Genomic DNA, 15,669 nt, shown 5'->3' on the forward strand with positions numbered 1-15,669 from the left:
TGGTAGAGGTGATATCCTGAAATTTTTAGGTCGCTGGTTCCAAATCCGGCTCTGAGGAGAAAACATTAATAATGACGAGGGCGGTCACGGCAGTTGCCGCGTTTAAACTCGTACCCTGCAATACATTCGTAACTTCTCGTTCCTTTGATAGCTCAGTTGGTAGAGCGGAGGACTGTAGAGACAAAGTGTTGAAATCTTTAGGTCGCTGGTTCAAATCCGGTTCGAGGGATATTTTTCACCAAGAGCCAAGAATACAGATAAAGTAGTTAAGTTACGGTATGAAATTTATGTAAAAATGTTTGCTTCACAGAGGCAGACTGTAGAGGTGAATTGCTGAAAGGTCTCTGGTTCCAAATCCGGCTCCGAGGAGAAAACATTTATAATGACGAGGGCGGTCGTGGCAGTTGCCAAGGTTAAATTCAAACCCTGTAATAGGTTCGGGAAGCTCATCCCTTCGATAGCTCAGTTGGTAGAGCGGAGGACTGTAGAGGCAAAGTGCTGAAATCCTTAGGTCGCTGGTTCAAATCCGGCTCGAAGGATGTTTTTAGAGAGCTTACATACATGGAGGACAGTGCAGGGAAAGAGGCTCCAAAAAGTTAGCAGGGAGAAGACTGGAGGGGAAAAAATGCGACCGCCCTCACCAAGAACCAAGCCAGAATGAAGATAAAGTAGTTAAGTTACGGTATGAAATTCATGTAAAAATGTTTGCTTCACAGAGGCAGACTGTAGAGGTGATTTCCTGAAATGTTTAGGTCGCTGGTTCCAAATCCGGCTCAGAGGAAAAAAAAATTAATAATGACGAGGGCGGTCACAGCAGTTGCCGCGGTTAAATTCCAGCCCTGCAATACATTCCGTTGATAGCTCAGTTGGTAGAGCGGAGGACTATAGTGACGAAATGCTGAAATCCTTAGGTCGCTGGTTCAAATCCGGCTCAAAGGACATTTCTAGAGAGCTAACATGCTTCAGTTTCAGTGTATGGCTATTGCAAGGTTGCAACCACATGAGACAAAGTGCTGAAATCCTTAGGTTGCTGGTTCAGATCCGGCTCAAAGAAAATTTTTTCACCAAGAGCCAAGAATACAGATAAAGTAGATCATTCACGGTATGGAATTTATGTAAAAATGTTTGCTTAGCGGAGGGAGACTGTAGAGGTGAACTGCTGAAATTTGCAGGTCGCTGGTTCCAAATCCGGCTCCGGGGAGAAAATATTAATAATGACGAGGGCGGTCACAGCAGTTGCCGCGGTTAAATTCCAACCCTGCAATAAGTTTAATAACTTTCATCTCTTCGATAGCTCAGTTGGTAGAGCGGAGGACTGTAGAGACGAACAGCTGAACTCTTTAGGTCGCTGGTTCAAATCCGGCTCGAAGGACATTTTTCCACCAAGAGCCAAGAATACAGATAAAGTAGTTAAGTTACGGTATGAAATTTATGTAAAAATGTTTGCTTCGCAGAGGGAGACTCTAGAGTTGATTTGCTGAAATGTTTAGGTCGCTGGTTCCAAATCCAACTCAGAGTAGAAAACATTAATAATGACAAGGGCGATCGTGGCAGTTGGTGCGGTTAAATTCGAACCCTGCGATACGTTCACAAGCTTACATCCCTTCAATAGCTCAGTTGGTAGAGTGGAGGACTCTAGTGACAAAGTACTGAAATCCTTAGATTGCTGGTTCAAATCTGGCTTGAAGGACATTAATAAAATTAATGTAAAATCTTTGCTCCCGAAAGGAAGACTCTGGAGGTTATTTCCGGATATTTTTAGGTCGCTGGTTCCAAATCCGACCTACAGGCGAAAACATTAATAATGACACGGCAGTTGTCGTGGTTAAATTCGAACTCTGCAATACGTTCCAGGACTCTTATCCCTTTGATAGCTCTGTTAATAGAGTGGAGGACTGTAGAGTCAAAATGCTGAAATCCTTATGGATCCGGCTCGAAGAACATTTTTGGAGATGCGACCGCCCTCACCAAGAGCCAATAGAGAAAACAGATAAAGTAGTTAAGTTACTTTATGAAATGGATAGAAAAATGTTTGCTTCCCAGAGGAAGACTATAGAGGTGGTTTCCATGAATTGATTAACGTGGACCCCGACTTAAACAAGTTGAAAAACTTATTCGGGTGTTACCATTTAGTGGTCAATTGTACGGAATATGTACTGAACTGTGCAATCTACTAATACAAGTATCAATCAATCAATCAATCAATTCCTGAAATGTTTAGGTCGCTGGTTCCAAATCCGGCTCTGAGGAGAAAACATTAATAATGACTAGGGCGGTCGCTGCAGTTGGCGTGGTTACATTCAAACCCTGACTTTCATCCCTTCGATAGCTCAGTTGGTAGAGCGGAGGACTGTAGAGACAAAGTGCTGAAATCCTTAGGTCGCTGGTTCAAATCCGGCTCGAAGGATTTTTTTTAGAGAGCTTACATAAAATGTGACTGCTCTCACCAAGAGCCAAGCCAGAATGAAGATAAGTTAGTTAAGTAACGGTATGAAATGTACTTAAAAATGTTTGCTTCACCAAGGCAGACTGGTAGAGGTGATATCCTGAAATTTTTAGGTCGCTGGTTCCAAATCCGGCTCTGAGGAGAAAACATTAATAATGACGAGGGCGGTCACGGCAGTTGCCGCGTTTAAACTCGTACCCTGCAATACATTCGTAACTTCTCGTTCCTTTGATAGCTCAGTTGGTAGAGCGGAGGACTGTAGAGACAAAGTGTTGAAATCTTTAGGTCGCTGGTTCAAATCCGGTTCGAGGGATATTTTTCACCAAGAGCCAAGAATACAGATAAAGTAGTTAAGTTACGGTATGAAATTTATGTAAAAATGTTTGCTTCACAGAGGCAGACTGTAGAGGTGAATTGCTGAAAGGTCTCTGGTTCCAAATCCGGCTCCGAGGAGAAAACATTTATAATGACGAGGGCGGTCGTGGCAGTTGCCAAGGTTAAATTCAAACCCTGTAATAGGTTCGGGAAGCTCATCCCTTCGATAGCTCAGTTGGTAGAGCGGAGGACTGTAGAGGCAAAGTGCTGAAATCCTTAGGTCGCTGGTTCAAATCCGGCTCGAAGGATGTTTTTAGAGAGCTTACATACATGGAGGACAGTGCAGGGAAAGAGGCTCCAAAAAGTTAGCAGGGAGAAGACTGGAGGGGAAAAAATGCGACCGCCCTCACCAAGAACCAAGCCAGAATGAAGATAAAGTAGTTAAGTTACGGTATGAAATTCATGTAAAAATGTTTGCTTCACAGAGGCAGACTGTAGAGGTGATTTCCTGAAATGTTTAGGTCGCTGGTTCCAAATCCGGCTCAGAGGAAAAAAAAATTAATAATGACGAGGGCGGTCACAGCAGTTGCCGCGGTTAAATTCCAGCCCTGCAATACATTCCGTTGATAGCTCAGTTGGTAGAGCGGAGGACTATAGTGACGAAATGCTGAAATCCTTAGGTCGCTGGTTCAAATCCGGCTCAAAGGACATTTCTAGAGAGCTAACATGCTTCAGTTTCAGTGTATGGCTATTGCAAGGTTGCAACCACATGAGACAAAGTGCTGAAATCCTTAGGTTGCTGGTTCAGATCCGGCTCAAAGAAAATTTTTTCACCAAGAGCCAAGAATACAGATAAAGTAGATCATTCACGGTATGGAATTTATGTAAAAATGTTTGCTTAGCGGAGGGAGACTGTAGAGGTGAACTGCTGAAATTTGCAGGTCGCTGGTTCCAAATCCGGCTCCGGGGAGAAAATATTAATAATGACGAGGGCGGTCACAGCAGTTGCCGCGGTTACATTCCAACCCTGCAATAAGTTTAATAACTTTCATCTCTTCGATAGCTCAGTTGGTAGCGCGGAGGACTGTAGAGACAAAGTGCTGGAATCCTTAGGTAGCTAGTTCAAATCCGGTTTGCACAACAGTTTTAGAGAGCTTACATACATGGAGGACAGTGCAGAGAAAGAGGCTCCAAAAAGTGTGAACAAGACACAGAGAGCAAGCAGGGAGAAGACTGGAGTTAAGTTACGGTCTGAAATTTATTTTAAAATGTTTGCTTCACAGAGGTAGACTGTAGAGCTGAATTGCTGAAATTTTCAGGTCGCTGGTTCCAAATCCGGAATCAGAGAAAACATTAATAATGTCGACGGCGGTGGCAGCCGCTGGCGTGGTTCAATTTGAATTATCCAATACGTTCCTTAACTTTCATCCCTTCGATAGCTCAGTTGGTAGAGCGGAGGACTGTACAGACAAAGTGTTGAAATCCTTAGGTCGCTGGTTCGAATCCGGCTCGAAGGACAATTTATGAGAGCTTACATACATGGAGGACAGTACAGAGAAAGAGGCTCCAAAAACTATAGACAAGCCAAGACAAAAAGAGCAAGCAGGGAGAAGACTGGAGGGGAACAAAATGCGACCGCCCTCACCAAGAGCCAATAGAGAAAACAGATAAAGTAGTTAAGTTACGTTATGAAATGGATAGAAAAATGTTTGCTTCCCAGAGGAAGACTGTAGAGGTAATTTCCGGATATTTTTAGGTCGCTGGTTACAAATCCGGCTCCGAGGAGAAAACGTTAATAATGACGAGGGCGGTCGCGGCAGTTGGCGTGGTTACATTCAAACCCTGCAATATGTTCCACAACTTTCATCCCTTCGATAGCTCAGTTGGTAGAGCGGAGGACTGTAGAGACGAACAGCTGAAATCCTTACGTCGCTGGTTCAAATCCGGCTTGAAGGATGATTTTTAGAGAGCTAACATAAAATGTGTCCGCCCTCACCAAGAGCCAAGCAAGAATGAAGATAATGTAGTTAATTTACGGTATGAAATTTGTTTAAAAATGTTTACTTCGCAGAGGCAGATTGTAGAAGTGAATTGCTGAAATTTTCAGGTCGCTGGTTCCAAATCCGGCGCCGAGGAGAAAACATTAATAATGACGAGGGCGGTCGCGGCAGTTGCCGTGGTTAAATTGGAACCCTGCAATATATTACATTCATCAACTTTCATCCCTTCGATAGCTCAGTTGGTAGAGCGGAGGACTGTAGAGGCAAAAGGCTGAAATCCTTAGGTCGCTGGTTCAAATCCGGCTCGAAGGACATTTTTCAACCAAGAGCCAAGAATACGGATAAAGTGATTAAGTTACATTATGAAATTTATGTAAAAATGTTTGCTTCGCAGAGGTATACTGTAGAGGTGATTTGCTGAAATATTTAGGTCGCTGGTTCCAAAACTGGCTCAGAGGAGAAAACATTAATAATAACAAGGGCAGTAGCAGTGGTTGCCGCGTTTAAATTCGTATCCTGCAATACGTTCCCTGACTTCCATCCCTTCGATAGCTCAGTTGGTAGAGCGGAGGACTGTAGAGACAAAGTGCTGAAATCCTTAGGTCGCTGGTTCAAATCTGGCTTGAAGGACATTTTTAGAGAGCTTACATAAAATGTGACCGTTTTCACCAAGAGCCAAGTCAGAATGAAGATAAGTTAGTTAAGTAACGGTATGAAATGTACTTGAAAATGTTTGCTTCACAGAGGCAGACTGTAGAGGTGATATCCTGAAATTTTTAGGTCGCTGGTTCCAAAGCCGGCTCAGAGGAGAAAACATTAATAATGACGAGGGCAGCCGCAGCAGTTGCCGCAGTTAAATTCGTACCCTGCAATACATTCATAAATTCTCGTCCCTTCGATAGCTGGTTCAAATCCGGCTCGAAGGACATTTTTTCACAGAGAGCCAAGAATTAAATTCAAACCCTGCAATACGTTCATACGCATACGCTCATCCCTTGAATAGCTCAGTTGGTAGAGCGGAGGACTGTAGAGGCAAAGTGCTGAATTCCTTAGGTCGCTGGTTCAAATCCGGCTCAAAGGATGTTTTTAGAGAGCTTACATACATGGAAGACAGTGCGGGGAAAGAGGCTCCAAAAATTAAGCAGGGGAGAAGACTATCAATCAATCAATCAATGTTTACTTTTTTAGCCCTAAATCACTAGTGTCTCAAAGGGCTGGACTAGAGGGGAAAAAATGTGAACCCATGAGCCAAGCCAGAATTAAGATAAAGTAGTTAACTTACAGTATCAAGGACAGTTTTCCGCCAAGAATACAGATAAAGTAGTTAAGTTACGGTATGAACTTTAGGTAAAAATGCTTGCTTCACGGATGGAGACTGTAGAGGTGATTTGCTGAAATTTTTAGGTCGCTGGTTCCAAATCCAACTCAGAGTAGAAAACATTAATAATGACGTGGGCGGTCACAGCAGTTGGTGTGGTTAAATTCCAACCCTGCAATACGTCCCCAAGCTTTCATCCCTTCAATAGCTCAGTTGGTAGAGCGGAGGACTATCGTAACAAAGAACTGAAATCCTTAGGTCGTCGGTTCAAATCTGGCTCGAAAGACATTTATGAAATTTATGTAAAATGTTTGCGTCCGAAAGGGAGACTGTAGAGGTTTATTCCGAAAATTTGAGGTGAATTGCTGAAATTTTTAGGTCACTGGTTCCAAATCTGGCTCCGAGGAGAAAACATTAATAATGACGAGGGCGGTCACAGCAGTTGGTGTGCTTAAATTCAAACCCTGCAATACGTTCAGAAAGCTCATCCCTTCGATAGCTCAGTTGGTAGAGCGGAGGACTGTACAGACAAAGTGCTGAAATCCTTAGGTCGCTGGTTCGAATCCGGCTCGAAGGACAATCTATGAGAGCTTACATACATGGAGGACAGTACAGAGAAAGAGGCAAGCCAAGACAAAAAGAGCAAGCAGGGAGAAGACTGGAGGGGAACAAAATGCGACCGCCCTCACCAAGAGCCAATAGAGAAATCAGATAAAGTAGTTAAGTTACGTTATGAAATGGATAGAAAAATGTTTGCTTCCCAGAGGAAGACTATAGAGGTAATTTCCGGATATTTTTAGGTCGCTGGTTCCAAATCCGGCTCCGAGGAGAAAACGTTAATAATGACGAGGGCGGTCGCGGCAGTTGGAGTGGTTACATTCAAACCCTGCAATATGTTCCACAACTTTCATCCCTTCGATAGCTCAGTTGGTAGAGCGGAGGACTGTAGTGACGAACAGCTGAAATCCTTAGGTTGCTGGTTCAAGTCCGGCTTGAAGGATGATTTTTAGAGAGCTAACATAAAATGTGTCCGCCCTCACCAAGAGCCAAGCAAGAATGAAGATAATGTAGTTAATTTACGGTATGAAATTTGTTTAAAAATGTTTACTTCGCAGAGGCAGATTGTAGAAGTGAATTGCTGAAATTTTCAGGTCGCTGGTTCCAAATCCGGCTCAGAGGAGAAAACATTAATAATGACGAGGGCGGTCGCGGCAGTTGCCGTGGTTAAATTGGAACCCTGCAATATGATACGTTCATCAACTTTCATCCCTTTGATAGCTCAGTTGGTAGAGCGGAGGACTGTAGAGGCAAAAGGCTGAAATCCTTAGGTCGCTGGTTCAAATCCGGCTCGAAGGACATTTTTCCACCAAGAGCCAAGAATACAGATAAAGTGATTAAGTTACATTATGAAATTTATGTAAAAATGTTTGCTTCGCAGAGGTATACTGTAGAGGTGATTTGCTGAAATCTTTAGGTCGCTGGTTCCAAAACTGGCTCAGAGGAGAAAACATTAATAATAGCAAGGGCAGTAGCAGTGGTTGCCGCATTTAAATTCGTACCCTGCAATACGTTCCCTGACTTCCATCCCTTCGATAGCTCAGTTGGTAGAGCGGAGGACTGTAGAGACAAAGTGCTGAAATCCTTAGGTCGCTGGTTCAAATCCGGCTCGAAGGACATTTTTAGAGAGCTTACATAAAATGTGACCGCTCTCACCAAGAGCCAAGTCAGAATGAAGATAAGTTAGTTAAGTAACGGTATGAAATGTACTTGAAAATGTTTGCTTCACAGAGGCAGACTGTAGAGGTGATATCCTGAAATTTTTAGGTCGCTGGTTCCAAATCCGGCTCAGAGGAGAAAACATTAATAATGACGAGGGCGGTCACGGCAGTTGCCGCGGTTAAATTCCAACCCTGCAATACATTCATAACTTCTCGTCCCTTCTATAGCTCAGTTGGTAGAGCGAAGGACTGTAGAGACAAAGTGCTGAAATCCTTAGGTCGCTGGTTCAAATCCGGCTCGAAGTATGTTTTTAGAGAGCTTACATACATGGATGACAGTGCAGGGAAAGAGGCTCCAAAAATTAAGCAGGGGAGAAGACTATCAATCAATCAATCAATGTTTACTTATATAGCCCTAAATCACTAGTGTCTCAAAGGGCTGGACTAGAGGGGAAAAAATGTGAACCCATGAGCCAAGCCAGAATTAAGATAAAGTAGTTAACTTACAGTATCAAATTTATTTAAAAAGACAGAAGAAAACACCGTAGAGGTGAATTGCTGAAATGTTTAGGTCGCTGGTTCCAAATCCTGCTCAGAAGAGAAAACAATAATGTCGAGGGCGGTCACGGCAGTTGTCGCGTTTAAATTCGAACCCTGCAATAAGTTCCCTGACTCTCATCCCTTTGATAGCTCAGTTGGTAGAGCGGAGGACTGTAGTGACAAAGTGCTGAAATCCTTAGGTCGCTGGTTCAAATCCGGCTCGAAGGACATTTTTAGAGAGCTAACATGCTCCAGTTTCAGTGTATGACTATTGCAAGGTTACAACCACATGAGCTCGAGGACCTCCTGCTCATTTGTCTGGACTGCAGTCTATTTATTGAATGCCCTAAGATGACAAAGACCTGGATGAATGACAACCTTCATATACAAAACTAGCAACACCAGCAAATGTTTTGGACATAGGACTGTGGAGGTGAATTGCTGAAATCCTTAGGTCGCTGGTTCCAAATCCGGAATCAGAGAACACGTTAACAATGACGAAGGCGGTCGCAGGATTTGGCTTTGTTCAAATCGAACCATCCAATACTTTCTATGATTTTCATCCCTTCGATAGCTCAGTTGGTAGAGCGGAGGACTGTAGAGACAAAGTGCTGAAATCCTTAGGTCGCTGGTTCAAATCCGGCTCGAAGGACATTTTTGGAGATGCGACCGCCCTCACCAAGAGCCAATAGAGAAAACAGATAAAGTAGTTAAGTTACGGTATGAAATTGATGTAAAAATGTTGGCTTCCCAGAGGAAGACTATAGAGGTGATTTCCTGAAATGTTTAGGTCGCTGGTTCCAAATCCGGCTCTGAGGAGAATACATTAATAATGACTAGGGCGGTCGCGGCAGTGGGCGCGGTTACATCCAAACCCTGACTTGCATCCCTTCGATAGCTCAGTTGGTAGAGCGGAGGACTGTAGAGACAAAGAGCTGAAATCCTTAGGTCGCTGGTTCAAATCCGGCTCGAAGGCTTTTTGTTAGAGAGCTTACTTAAAATGACCTCACCAAGAGCCAAGCCAGAATGAAGATAAGTTAGTTAAGTAACGGTATGAAATGTGCTTAAAAATGTTTGCTTCACAGAGGCAGACTGTAGAGGTGATATCCTGAAATTTTTAGGTCGCTGGTTCCAAATTCAGCTCTGAGGAGAAAACATTAATAATGACGAGGGCGAGCACGGCAGTTGGCGTGGTTGAATTCGAACCCTGCAATACGTTTCTGAACTTTCATCCCTTCGATAGCTCAGTTGGTACAGCGGAGGACTGTAGTGACAAAGTGCTGAAATCCTTAGGTCGCTGGTTCAAATCCGGCTCGAAGGACGTTTTTAGAGAGCTAACATGCTTCAGTTTCAGTGTATGACTATTGCAAGGTTGCAACCACATGAGCTCGAGGTCCTCCTGCTTATTTGTCTTCATATTTGTTGAAAAGGTTTAGATGAATATACAAGCCAGATATCAACCAACTGCAGTCTATTGAATGCTCTAAGACGACAAAAACCTGGATGAATGACAACCTTCATATACAAAACTAGCAACACCAGCAAATGTTTTGGACATAGGACTGTAGAGACAAAGTCCTGAAATCCTTAGGTCGCTGGTTCCAAATCCGGAATCAGAGAACACATTTATAATGACGAGGGCGGTCAAAGCAGTTGCCACGGTTCATTCCGAGCCCAGCAATACTTTTTAAACAATTCGCCCCTTCGATAGCTCAGTTGGTAGAGCGGAGGACTGTAGAGACAAAGCCCTGAAATCCTTAGGTCGCTGGTTCAAATCTGGCAAGAGTACCGATTAAGTAGTTAAGTTACGGTATGAACTTTAGGTAAAAATGCTTGCTTATCAGAGGCTGACTGTAGAGGTGATTTGCTGAAATGTTTAGGTCGCTGGTTCCAAATCCAACTCAGAGTAGAAAACATTAATAATGACGAGGGCGGTCACAGCAGTTGGCGTGGTTCAATTCGGACCCTGCAATACGTTCACAAGCTTTCATCCCTTCAATAGCTCAGTTGGTAGAGCGGATGACTATCGTAACAAAGTACTGAAATCCTTAGGTCGTCGATTCAAACCTGGCTCGTAAGACATTTATGAAATTGATGTAAAATGTTTGCTTCCGAAAGGGAGACTGTAGAGGTTTATTCCGAAATGTTTTAGGTCGCTGGTTCCAAATCCGGCCAGCAGGCGGAAACATTAATAATGACACGGCAGTTGGCGTGGTTAAATTCGAACACTACAATACGTTCCAGAACTTTCATCCCTTCGATAGCTCAGTTGGTAGAGCGGAGGACTGTAGTGACGAAGAGTTGAAATCCTTAGGTCGCTGGTTCAAATCCGGCTCGAAGGATGATTTTTAGAGAGCTAACATAAAATGTGACCGCCCTCACCAAGAACCAAGCCAGAATGAAGATAAAGTAGTTAATTTACGGTATGGAATTTGTTTAAAAATGTTTACTTTGCAGAGGGAGACTGTGGAAGTGAATTGCTGAAATTATTAGGTCGCTGGTTCCAAATCCGGCGCCGAGGAGAAAAATATTAATAATGACGACGGCGTTCGCGGCAGTTGCCGCGGTTAAATTCCAACCCTGCAATACGTTCTCCAACTTTCATCCTTTCGATAGCTCAGTTGGTAGAGCAGAGGACTTTGGCGACAAAGTGCTAAAATCCTTAGGTCGTTGGTTCAAACGCGGCTCGAAGGACATTTGTTCACCAAGAATACAGATAAAGTAGGTAAGTAATGGTATGTAATTTATTTGAAAATGTATACTTCGCAGAGGGAGACTGTAGAGGTGGGTTCCTGAAATGTTTAGGTTGCTGGTTCAAAGAGGCTCCTTAAAAGTATAGACAAGACAAGACAAACAGAGCAAGCAGGGAGAAGACTGGAGGGGAAAAAATGTGACCGCCCTCACCAAGAGCCAATACAGAATGAAGATAAAGTAGTTAAGTTACGGTTTGAAATTGACGTAAACATGTTTGCTTCACAGAGGCAGATTGTAGAGGTGAGTTGCTGAAATTTTTAGGATGCTGGTTCACATCCGGCTCGAAGGACATTTTTCCAGCAGTTGCCGCGGTTCAATTCGTACCCTGCAATACGTTCATTACCTTCCATCCCTTTGATAGCTCAGTTGGTAGAGCGGAGGACTGTAGAGGCAAAGTGCTGAAATCCTTAGGTCGCTGGTTCAAATCCGGCTCGAAGGACATTTTTTCGCCAAGACAGAATACAGATAAAGTAGTTAAGTTACTGTATGGAATTTATGTAAAAAAGTTTGCTTAGCGGAGGGAGACTGTAGAGGTGAACTGCTGAAATTTTCAGGTCGCTGGTTCCAAATCCGGCTCCAAGGAGAAAACAATAATGACGAGGGCGGTCACAGCAGTTGCCGCGGTTAAATTCCAACCCTGCAATAATACGTTCCACAAAATTCATCCCTTCGATAGCTCAGTTGGTAGAGCGGAGTACTGTAGGGACAAAGTGCTGAAATCCTTAGGTCGCTGGTTCAACTCCAGCTCGAAGGACATTTTTTCACGTAGAATACAAATCATGTAGTATAGTTACGTTATGAAATGTATGTAAAAAATGTTTGCTTCGCAGAGGGAGACTGTAGGGGAGATTTGCTGAAATCCTTAGGTCGCTGTTTCAAATCCGGCTTGAAGGACATATTTTCACCAAGAAGACAGATAAAGTAGTTAAGTTACGGTTTGAAATTTTTGTAAAAATGTTTGCTTCACAGAGGAAGACTGAAGAGGTGATTTCCTGAAATTTTTAAGTCGCTGGTTCCAAATCAGGCTCCGAGGAGAAAACATTAATAATGACGAGTGCAGTCGCTGCAGTTAGCGTGGTTATATCCAAATTCTAATATTCATCCCTTTGAAAGCTCAGTTGGTAGAGCGGAGGACTGTAGAGACAAAGTGCTGAAATCCTTAGGTCGCTGGTTCAAATCCGACTTGAAGTATGTTTTTAGAGAGCTTACATACATGGAGGACAGTGCAGGGAAAGACGCTTCAAACATTAAGCAGGGAGAAGACTGGAGGGGAAAAACTGTGACCGCCCTCACCAAGAGCCAAGCCAGAATGAAGATAAAGTAGTTAAGTTACGGATTGAAATTGACCTAAACATGTTTGCTTCACAGAGGCAGATTGTAGAGGTGATTTCCTGAAATTTTTAGGACGCTGGTTCACATCCGGCTTTGAAGAGAAAACATTAATAATGACGAGGGCGGTCCCAGCAGTTGCCGCGGTTCAATTCGTATCCTGCAATACATTCATTAGCTTCCATCCCTTCGATAGCTCAGTTGGTAGAGCGGAGGACTGTAGAGGCAAAGAGCTGAAGTCCTTAGGTCGCTGGTTCAAATCTGGCTGAAGGACATTTTTCCACCAAGAGCCAAGAATACAGATAAAGTGATTAAGTTACATTATGAAATTTATGTAAAAATGCTTGTTTCGCAGAGGGAGACTGTAGAGGTGAATTGCTGAAATGTTTAAGTCGCTGGTTCCAAATCCAACTCAGAGTAGAAAACATTAATAATGACGAGGGCGGTCACAGCAGTTGGCGTGGTTAAATTCGAACCCTGCAATACGTCCACAAGCTTACATCCCTTCAATAGCTCAGTTGGTAGAGCGGAGGACTATCGTAACAAAGTACTGAAATCCTTAGGTCGTTGATTCAAATCTGGCTCGAAAGACATTTATGAAATTGATGTAAAATGTTTGCTTCCGAAAGGGAGACTGTAGAGGTTTATTCCGAACATTTTTAGGTCGCTGGTTCCAAATCCGGCTTACAGGCGAAAACATTAATAATGACGCGGCAGTTGGCGTGGTTAAATTCGTACCCTGCAATACGTTCCTGAACTTTCATCCCTTCGATAGCTCAGTTGGTAGAGCGGAGGACTGTAGAGACAAAGTGTGGAAATCCTTAGGTCGCTGGTTCAAATCCGGTTCGAAGGATGATTTTTAGAGAGCCAACATAAAATGTGACCGCCCTCACCAAGAACCAAGCCTGAATGAAGATAAAGTAGTTAAGTTACGGTATGGAATTTGTTTAAAAATGTTTACTTCGCAGAGGGAGACTGTAGAGGTGGGTTCCTGAAATGTTTATGTTGCTGGTTCAAAGAGGCTCCTTAAAAGTATAGACAAGACAAGACAAAGAGCAAGCAGGGAGAAGACTGGAGGGGAAAAACTGAGACCGCCCTCACCAAGAGCCAAGCCAGAATGAAGATAAAGTAGTAAAGTTACGGTTTGAAATTGACGTAAACATGTTTGCTTCACAGAGGCAGATTGTAGAGGTGAACTTTTTAGGACGCTGGTTCACATCCGGCTCAAAGGACCTTTTTAGAGAGCTAACATGCTCCAGTTTCAGTGTATGACTACTGCAAGGTTGCAACCACATGAGCTCGAGGTCCTCCTGCTTATTTTTCTTCATATTTGTTGAAAAGGTTTAGATGAATATACAAGCCAGATATCAACCAGCAGACCGCAACTGGACTGCAGTCTATTGAATGCTCTAAGATGACAAAGACCTGGATGAATGACAACCTTCATATACAAAACTAGCAACACCAGGAAATGTTTTGGACATAGGACTGTGGAGGTGAATTGCTGAAATCCTTAGGTCGCTGGTTCCAAATCCGGAATCAGAGAACACATTAATAATGACGAGGGCGGTCACAGCAGTTGCCACGGTTCACTCCAGGCCCAGCAATACATTTGAAATAATTCATCCCTTCGATAGCTCAGTTGGTAGAGCTGAGGACTGTAGAGACAAAGTGCTGAAATCCTTAGGTCGCTGGTTCAAATCCGGCTCGACGGACAGTTTTAGAGAGCTAACATGCTCCAGTTTCAGTGTATGGTTATTGCAAGGTTGCAACCACATGAGCTCGAGGTCCTCCTGCTTATTTGTCTGGACTGCAGTCTATTTATTGAATGCCCTAAGATGACAATGACCTGGATGAATGACAACCTTCATATACAAAACTAACAACACCAGCAAATGTTTTGGACATAGGACTGTGGAGGTGAATTGCTGAAATCCTTATGTCGCTGGTTCCAAATCCGGAATCAGAGATAACGTTAACAATGACGAAGGCGGTCGCAGGATTTGGCTTTGTTCAAATCGAACCATGCAAAACGTTCTGTGTCTTTCATCCCTTTGATAGCTCAGTTGGTAGAGCGGAGGACTGTAGAGACTAAGTGCTGAAATACTTAGGTCGCCGTTTCAAATCCGGCTCGAAGGACATTTTTGGAGATGCGACCGCCCTCACCAAGAGCCAATAGAGAAAACAGATAAAGTAGTTAAGTTACGGTATGAAATTGATGTAAAAATGTTTGCTTCACCAAGGCAGACTGGTAGAGGTGATATCCTGAAATTTTTAGGTCGCTGGTTCCAAATCCGGCTCAGAGGAGAAAACATTAATAATGACGAGGGTGGTCACGGTAGTTGCCGCGGTTAAACTCGTACCCTGCAATGCATTCATGACTTCTCGTCCCTTCGATAGCTCAGTTGGTAGAGTGGAGGACTGTACAGTCAAAGTGCTGAAATCCTTAGGTCGCTGGTTCAAATCCGGAATCAGAGATAACGTTAACAATGACGAAGGCGGTCGCAGGATTTGGCTTTGTTCAAATCGAACCATGCAAAACGTTCTGTGTCTTTCATCCCTTTGATAGCTCAGTTGGTAGAGCGGAGGACTGTAGAGACTAAGTGCTGAAATACTTAGGTCGCCGTTTCAAATCCGGCTCGAAGGACATTTTTGGAGATGCGACCGCCCTCACCAAGAGCCAATAGAGAAAACAGATAAAGTAGTTAAGTTACGGTATGAAATTGATGTAAAAATGTTTGCTTCCCAGAGGCAGACTGGTAGAGGTGATATCCTGAAATTTTTAGGTCGCTGGTTCCAAATCCGGCTCAGAGGAGAAAACATTAATAATGACGAGGGTGGTCACGGTAGTTGCCGCGGTTAAACTCGTACCCTGCAATGCATTCATGACTTCTCGTCCCTTCGATAGCTCAGTTGGTAGAGTGGAGGACTGTACAGTCAAAGTGCTGAAATCCTTAGGTCGCTGGTTCAAATCCGGCCCGAAGGATATTTTTTCACCAAGAATACAGATAAAGTAGTTAAGTTACGGTATGGAATTTATGTAAAAATGTTTTCTTCACAGAAGCAGACTGAAGAGCTGAATTGCTGAAATGTTTAGGTCGCTGGTTCCAAATCCATCTCAGAGGAGAAAACATTAATACTGACGAGGGCGAGCACGGCAGTTGGCGTGGTTAAATTCGAACCCTGCAATAAGTTTCTGAACTTTCATCCTTTCGATAGCTCAGTTGGTAGAGTGGAGGACTGTAGTGA

The 15,669-nt window shown here is 43.5% G+C and overlaps 22 non-coding genes across 22 annotated transcripts; all 22 read left to right on the forward strand.

Moving 5' to 3' along the window:
- Window positions 1-451: 451 nt before the first annotated feature.
- On the forward strand, window positions 452-539 carry trnay-gua (transfer RNA tyrosine (anticodon GUA)). Its single transcript is given in 2 exon segments — window positions 452-488; window positions 504-539. It is a non-coding gene; the product is annotated as a tRNA-Tyr (tRNA).
- A 312-nt stretch (window positions 540-851) lies between these two features.
- Window positions 852-939, forward strand: trnay-aua (transfer RNA tyrosine (anticodon AUA)). Its single transcript is given in 2 exon segments — window positions 852-888; window positions 904-939. It is a non-coding gene; the product is annotated as a tRNA-Tyr (tRNA).
- A 1,380-nt stretch (window positions 940-2,319) lies between these two features.
- Window positions 2,320-2,407, forward strand: trnay-gua (transfer RNA tyrosine (anticodon GUA)). The gene is given in 2 exon segments: window positions 2,320-2,356; window positions 2,372-2,407. It is a non-coding gene; the product is annotated as a tRNA-Tyr (tRNA).
- A 574-nt stretch (window positions 2,408-2,981) lies between these two features.
- trnay-gua (transfer RNA tyrosine (anticodon GUA)) lies at window positions 2,982-3,069 on the forward strand. Its single transcript is given in 2 exon segments — window positions 2,982-3,018; window positions 3,034-3,069. It is a non-coding gene; the product is annotated as a tRNA-Tyr (tRNA).
- Window positions 3,070-3,381: 312 nt separating this feature from the next.
- On the forward strand, window positions 3,382-3,469 carry trnay-aua (transfer RNA tyrosine (anticodon AUA)). The gene is given in 2 exon segments: window positions 3,382-3,418; window positions 3,434-3,469. It is a non-coding gene; the product is annotated as a tRNA-Tyr (tRNA).
- Window positions 3,470-4,190: 721 nt separating this feature from the next.
- trnay-gua (transfer RNA tyrosine (anticodon GUA)) lies at window positions 4,191-4,278 on the forward strand. Its single transcript is given in 2 exon segments — window positions 4,191-4,227; window positions 4,243-4,278. It is a non-coding gene; the product is annotated as a tRNA-Tyr (tRNA).
- A 351-nt stretch (window positions 4,279-4,629) lies between these two features.
- Window positions 4,630-4,717, forward strand: trnay-gua (transfer RNA tyrosine (anticodon GUA)). The gene is given in 2 exon segments: window positions 4,630-4,666; window positions 4,682-4,717. It is a non-coding gene; the product is annotated as a tRNA-Tyr (tRNA).
- A 268-nt stretch (window positions 4,718-4,985) lies between these two features.
- On the forward strand, window positions 4,986-5,073 carry trnay-gua (transfer RNA tyrosine (anticodon GUA)). Its single transcript is given in 2 exon segments — window positions 4,986-5,022; window positions 5,038-5,073. It is a non-coding gene; the product is annotated as a tRNA-Tyr (tRNA).
- Window positions 5,074-5,303: 230 nt separating this feature from the next.
- trnay-gua (transfer RNA tyrosine (anticodon GUA)) lies at window positions 5,304-5,391 on the forward strand. Its single transcript is given in 2 exon segments — window positions 5,304-5,340; window positions 5,356-5,391. It is a non-coding gene; the product is annotated as a tRNA-Tyr (tRNA).
- A 1,177-nt stretch (window positions 5,392-6,568) lies between these two features.
- On the forward strand, window positions 6,569-6,656 carry trnay-gua (transfer RNA tyrosine (anticodon GUA)). Its single transcript is given in 2 exon segments — window positions 6,569-6,605; window positions 6,621-6,656. It is a non-coding gene; the product is annotated as a tRNA-Tyr (tRNA).
- Window positions 6,657-6,991: 335 nt separating this feature from the next.
- On the forward strand, window positions 6,992-7,079 carry trnay-gua (transfer RNA tyrosine (anticodon GUA)). The gene is given in 2 exon segments: window positions 6,992-7,028; window positions 7,044-7,079. It is a non-coding gene; the product is annotated as a tRNA-Tyr (tRNA).
- A 268-nt stretch (window positions 7,080-7,347) lies between these two features.
- trnay-gua (transfer RNA tyrosine (anticodon GUA)) lies at window positions 7,348-7,435 on the forward strand. Its single transcript is given in 2 exon segments — window positions 7,348-7,384; window positions 7,400-7,435. It is a non-coding gene; the product is annotated as a tRNA-Tyr (tRNA).
- A 230-nt stretch (window positions 7,436-7,665) lies between these two features.
- Window positions 7,666-7,753, forward strand: trnay-gua (transfer RNA tyrosine (anticodon GUA)). Its single transcript is given in 2 exon segments — window positions 7,666-7,702; window positions 7,718-7,753. It is a non-coding gene; the product is annotated as a tRNA-Tyr (tRNA).
- A 724-nt stretch (window positions 7,754-8,477) lies between these two features.
- Window positions 8,478-8,565, forward strand: trnay-gua (transfer RNA tyrosine (anticodon GUA)). Its single transcript is given in 2 exon segments — window positions 8,478-8,514; window positions 8,530-8,565. It is a non-coding gene; the product is annotated as a tRNA-Tyr (tRNA).
- A 336-nt stretch (window positions 8,566-8,901) lies between these two features.
- On the forward strand, window positions 8,902-8,989 carry trnay-gua (transfer RNA tyrosine (anticodon GUA)). The gene is given in 2 exon segments: window positions 8,902-8,938; window positions 8,954-8,989. It is a non-coding gene; the product is annotated as a tRNA-Tyr (tRNA).
- Window positions 8,990-9,225: 236 nt separating this feature from the next.
- trnay-gua (transfer RNA tyrosine (anticodon GUA)) lies at window positions 9,226-9,313 on the forward strand. Its single transcript is given in 2 exon segments — window positions 9,226-9,262; window positions 9,278-9,313. It is a non-coding gene; the product is annotated as a tRNA-Tyr (tRNA).
- Window positions 9,314-9,570: 257 nt separating this feature from the next.
- On the forward strand, window positions 9,571-9,658 carry trnay-gua (transfer RNA tyrosine (anticodon GUA)). The gene is given in 2 exon segments: window positions 9,571-9,607; window positions 9,623-9,658. It is a non-coding gene; the product is annotated as a tRNA-Tyr (tRNA).
- Window positions 9,659-10,591: 933 nt separating this feature from the next.
- On the forward strand, window positions 10,592-10,679 carry trnay-gua (transfer RNA tyrosine (anticodon GUA)). The gene is given in 2 exon segments: window positions 10,592-10,628; window positions 10,644-10,679. It is a non-coding gene; the product is annotated as a tRNA-Tyr (tRNA).
- Window positions 10,680-10,943: 264 nt separating this feature from the next.
- On the forward strand, window positions 10,944-11,031 carry trnaq-uug (transfer RNA glutamine (anticodon UUG)). Its single transcript is given in 2 exon segments — window positions 10,944-10,980; window positions 10,996-11,031. It is a non-coding gene; the product is annotated as a tRNA-Gln (tRNA).
- Window positions 11,032-11,442: 411 nt separating this feature from the next.
- trnay-gua (transfer RNA tyrosine (anticodon GUA)) lies at window positions 11,443-11,530 on the forward strand. Its single transcript is given in 2 exon segments — window positions 11,443-11,479; window positions 11,495-11,530. It is a non-coding gene; the product is annotated as a tRNA-Tyr (tRNA).
- A 1,655-nt stretch (window positions 11,531-13,185) lies between these two features.
- trnay-gua (transfer RNA tyrosine (anticodon GUA)) lies at window positions 13,186-13,273 on the forward strand. Its single transcript is given in 2 exon segments — window positions 13,186-13,222; window positions 13,238-13,273. It is a non-coding gene; the product is annotated as a tRNA-Tyr (tRNA).
- Window positions 13,274-14,047: 774 nt separating this feature from the next.
- trnay-gua (transfer RNA tyrosine (anticodon GUA)) lies at window positions 14,048-14,135 on the forward strand. Its single transcript is given in 2 exon segments — window positions 14,048-14,084; window positions 14,100-14,135. It is a non-coding gene; the product is annotated as a tRNA-Tyr (tRNA).
- The last annotated feature ends 1,534 nt before the right edge of the window (window positions 14,136-15,669 follow it).

This window comes from Nerophis ophidion, linkage group LG03, assembly GCF_033978795.1.
Source record: "Nerophis ophidion isolate RoL-2023_Sa linkage group LG03, RoL_Noph_v1.0, whole genome shotgun sequence".
NCBI lineage: Eukaryota > Metazoa > Chordata > Actinopteri > Syngnathiformes > Syngnathidae > Nerophis > Nerophis ophidion.